This window comes from Lasioglossum baleicum, chromosome 11, assembly GCF_051020765.1.
Source record: "Lasioglossum baleicum chromosome 11, iyLasBale1, whole genome shotgun sequence".
Classification (NCBI taxonomy): domain Eukaryota; kingdom Metazoa; phylum Arthropoda; class Insecta; order Hymenoptera; family Halictidae; genus Lasioglossum; species Lasioglossum baleicum.
The window spans coordinates 12,026,526-12,031,964 of NC_134939.1; positions in this window are offsets into that span (position 1 = coordinate 12,026,526).

Consider the following 5,439-nt stretch of genomic DNA (forward strand, 5'->3'; position numbering starts at 1 on the left):
AGACAACAATCTATACAATATACGAAATAGAAACAAATCTGACAAAAATTAGAACGGCAGAAGAATTTCTTTCAATTCTGTGTGGCAACAATACTGTGAAAGTACCAACAATTTCTGTCAATATTCGCGATTACCATCCCCAAGTTCTATTTGTGGTCGCGAAGGCTATAATCGGTACCAGCTACAATAGAATAATAACCATCAATGGTAAATTATGTTGCACACGTGGCCCAGAATAACTATGAAGAGATCGAACCAGGGTTTTGTTCGCCCCAACCCCGAATAGTGTCTAGGAGCGCGTCGGTACGAGACGTGGGCGTAGACGTCTCAATAATGGCTTTATTATGCGCCCATTTTCAGACATGTTTAGGGAAATCTATGCTGCGGGAAAGCGGACAATTGATTCGCCAATAATTCTCCCTGACACCCAACGCAGAACATTTATGCAACGTATAACAATTCCATACTTTAATCCACCATTCCGTATCCTTAGAAAAGCCCTACAATTTACAAGGTTTTTGTTATGATAAGAAAAAATCAAATAAAAATTTATGTTTATTCAGTGTACACCAATTTCTATTATAAAATATAACAAAGAAATTATTTCAAAGGATGCAAATATTCGCTATGATAAGATCTTTGCAGTTTTCGATTTATTCACTGAATTGCTTCGATTTCATTAGATTCTGTGGGGGTTGTGGTCTAGTAATCATTAATTCGTAGACTGTTAAGGCAAATCTAAATTCATTATTTTATAGATTGTACATAGAATTTATTATCGCAAGCCAAGTCTGATTAGAAATTAATGATTCGCCTAGTTTTTACGAGCTGCGTCTAAACTAAATAGGGAAAACGTGGTTCATATTAATGCTTATGCGGTAACTTGAAAATTTCGATCACAATCTTCGACGAATTCGCGAGGTATGAGACGATCGTCGTTGCAGGAATAATCGAGAATCGATTCGGCGAAGAGTGCTGACCACGAGGATGCCTCCTACGATTGCTTCGGAATTGTTTCAGATTGGCATTCGAGTGGCAAACACGTTTGCTTCTGTCGAAGCGGGTTTTGGGTTTCTGCTCGGAGGGTAGTATACCATTGGCAAGGAACGGAATGGAGGGGGTTATAATCTGTATTATCCCCCGACTATTAGTGTCGAGAGGATCGGGACCGCGCGGATTACACTTATTACGGAAGATACGTCGAGTAACATTATGCGTAACGTTTCGCGAACATTGTCGTCTCCCCTTTAATTAAAATCTCGGGTCGGGTAAGACGTGTGCCAGAAACTCACGGGACTTTACTACTTACCCAATCTTTTTCTTGTAAGGAAGAAACCTTGCTTCAGGAATAGTTGCATAAAAGATCCTCGGATTATACTTCGACCATTTTTCTTGGACGCTTTAAATCGACAAACGTGTGTTTCGTTTATAACGTCACATATCGGAGAAATACATTTTGGAACATAAGCAGGATATGTAGATAAAAGATTCAGTATGTGTGAGAATTAAACTTTGTTCGACATTTGATAAACATCAACCTTTAAAATATATAATACACAATTAAAGAACTAAATGCAGACCCTGTATGGTATCTAAAAATAATTTCGAGAAATCTATTTGTAGAAAGGTCCATAACCGACTCATTAATTAGCGAATCAGAATGTTAAACTGTTTAGTCGTCCACTCAGTCGAACCCTTCAACTCCCCGGAGCGCAAAGCTCACTCGTCATAATTGAAACGGATCAAAGAGAGAAGTTGGAAGGTAAATCACCGAAGGAAGTCAAGGAAAATCAAGTCGGGCGACTGCAGATTTCGCTGGTGAATCGATAAATCGGCGGTAATAGCAGGCCTCGGGGGGCGTGACGGGGGTTGAAGCGGGTTCCAGCACCCTTCCTTCCGGACAACAACTGTTGGCCTATTAAACTAATTGACTGCGCAGTATGCCGGCACGGTTACACGCCGAAAATCGCTGGCGCACACGGACGTCTCCCATATGTAACGTCCCCGGCGCGGCGTTCTTACACCGAAAACGTCCGGCACCCTACCGAACGTCACGCGTCGTCGCCTCCAAACAACCGATGATATCCCGCGTCAAAATCGAGACTTGTTATGCTAATGCTACCAGACGATCGGATTGCGGCCATTCCTCTCGACAGTTTTCGTTTAAAGGACCTCCTTCGAGCAGGGAGTGAACATTGCGACAGGTGATCGCTACAAGATTTAATACTTGTTCAGGGGTGGGTGTGGGACTTGTTCAACCCTCAAAATTCACCCCTTTTCTGGTTTTAGATACTGTATGTTTTTGTGTTGCAATTTGATGTTTACAATACGAGAATGGAAATAAAACACAGTCGATTGTGAAATATTGCAGCAGGACCCTTATTTTTGTTATTAATTCTTGAGACCGTGTAAGGATCACTAGACAGCCGACCTTCATGCAAAATAAAAATTCTCCGTCTAAATTGCAACAAAATGCAGTGAAATAGACATTTATATCCATTCTTAATATGTTTAATGATATAACGAAATCTTTAAATTCTTTTAATCTTTTTACCGTGTTAAATTGGGGTCCCATGGAAATCACCGACACAGATTTCTCCGACACGGTTTTCTCCGACAACATTTCTCCGACTCCAGATTTGTCCGACAACGCCTTTAACCGACAACGATTTTGTCCGACATTGAATTTGTCCGACAACAAATTGAGACGACCACAGTAATAACCAACAGTAACATTGTTTGACAACAACGTTAGCCAGCTGCGTATTTCTCCTACAAATATTACCTTAGTTAGCGTATTGCTAAAATCCGAGACGCATCGTACGTATTCGTTAGAACTACAATTCTTATTGTGAAATAATTATGTTTTTACATAAAACTAAAAGTGTTAGTGCACTGAATAGTTAAAGAAGAAAATGTCAGCATCATCTGTAGCAATAAATGTAGTCATAAATGGATAAAATCCGCTGTCTACTCATTGCATGTATGTTATAATGATAGCAATATAAGTTGGGTCTGAATCTTTCAAGGAGCAACGCTTTTGACTCTCTGGAACAAGAAGGGGGTAAAAATGGAATGACACTGCATCTTTTTAACATCAGGAACGATCCCTCTAACGAAACACCGTTTAACGAACCGCAAAGAGGCTGGTGCAGTTTATACCCCAGTTGGCCATTACGATTGCTGCTACCCCTACATGTAATAAATATTGTTGCGGACCCCTGCCAATTATGCCAGCGCGTGCATTCTCTCTCTTCTTCGCTCTCTCCTCCCCCCATCTCAGGCTAAAAAGAGAGAACAGAATAGACAAGAGTGACGATATACGAACATAAGGTCGTGTCTCTTTTTCACCCCTGTTTCTTTCACCCTTGTTCAGTCGAGTATCCCGAAATCCGTAACTGCATTATTTTATTAATGCCCCGGATCCACGGTGACGTTGCATTCTCATCGACGATTCTTAAAAAATGATCTTTTGCTCTGGTTGCTTCGGACACGCTCGAACGATTCTATTTATTTCTCTCGGTGCGATTCGATTTGAGAGGAAGCCGTGATTTGCATATTGGACGGGGTGTTCTTTCATAAGTAGCCACCCTTTAGGGGATGATTTTAAGAACTAAAATGAGAGGAGAATCCGGACGATGAAATTGCGGTCATGAGGATTTTACTCTTACGTTTTTAATAAATGTTGGTTGTGTATATTCGTGTATACCATTTTTAAGAACATGCTCACCGCCTGTGCAACATTTCTGTAAAAATAATTGCTTCCAACTTGAATGATTTGGACGAACAGAACCCACACCACCCTTATATAAATTGCAATCTTCAAATATTATTTTATAGAAAAACTGTCGTAAGAATTTCATCCCTCACGGCGGAATTAAAGCACAACTTTACAAACGGTATAATACAATACGCTATATAAAAAAGTAAAACGTGCAGAATAGGAGTAGGGTTAATCGCGGGCAGCCCTCGGCGGCGATTAACGCGGATTTTGTAAACGATCAATTATAAGGAACGTGTGCCGATCACGGAACGATCAAATTAAAGTGACTTTACTCTCAGGTTGGCCGACAAGATATTAGTAAACGGGATAGTAACGAGTCGTAGGCGACCACAAACTAGGTCCGGGACAAAAGAAGATGGAGCGGTTAAGCGTGCCTCTCAATGGACTATCAATGGTGAAAGGATCGCTTTGATGAGGCCGCGTGTCGGGTATTAAAGCCAACTTCCTGAACCAGCTAGACATGTGGCCGATTTCGACGAAACGCGATGTTTAGGGGTTGCGCGCGATACCGATCAAGCCCGCAGGGGTAGAGGTAAATCCTAATCGCGATGTTAAAGATAGGTTCGAGAGTGTTTGCCATTACCTGCGGCTCCACCGATTGCTACTTCAGTGTCTATGGCTGTGCACGACACTTTTGATTGGCATCTCTGCAATCCTGACAATCTGCACAATCTTTGTTGGGGATACAATATCATTAGCGTGCTCAAAATAGTAATTAACCCTCAACCCACGATGACTACCGATCCGTATAATAATTGTTAAAATACAACGAACATAGTAGAACTGTAAATTCATTCAATAGAATACACTGTTAGACAAAAATGAATATAAGTAAATCACTTTTCTATATGTTTCTTCACATATTTAATTTAATAGAAAATGTTCAATTTAAGAGCACCAATTCGTTCTAGCGCAGAAATTGTTAGAGTGCAACGAGCACAGAAAGATTATAGATTAATTTAATAGGCTGCTCTGTTGAGAAATAAAGAATAAAAATGGCTCGTGCCTGCACTCGATCGATATTCGTCACAACTGAAAACTATCTTATAAAAATGGTGTTTCTCAATCAATGAACAGACTCGAAGCAATCGAGCGCGTAACGAAAAATTGCAAGTTTGTACGCCAGTGTAATTTGGTAGTTGAACGTCTAAATAATGTAGTGGGCTTCCTTTCAATATTTCATTAAACGTTCCCAGAGGCAGTCTATCCAGACAATTATTTATCGTCGTCAGCAAGCTGCAGTCCGCCCCCGCCCGCAGCCTCTCTCAAAAATTAATCTGAGAGAACGTTCCGTCGAGGGCATTTTCTTGCGTGCATGTTCAGCAACGTCTCACGAACGCGGGTTGGGTTGGTGTGCGAGCCTCCAGCATGATCGTAATGTTCGGTAAGTACGTGTTTGTAGTTACCCCTGAGGCGAGCCACCCCCAAAAGCCAAGGGAGCCTAGGCCCCGCCTTCATCCCCGTTATCGTCGCCATGGGGTTGGTTGTTACGCGGGTGGAATACTCGGGGGCGGTTCTTCGCAACCCTGCTCTCTCTCTCTTTCTCTTTCCTCTGGCGATTCACTGTCCGTCTCGCTTTTTCTCTGCTATCGCATTACCGTGGAGGGAGAAAGAGGTTTCAGCAAAAGTGTATATACTGAAACGTTGCCCGAATA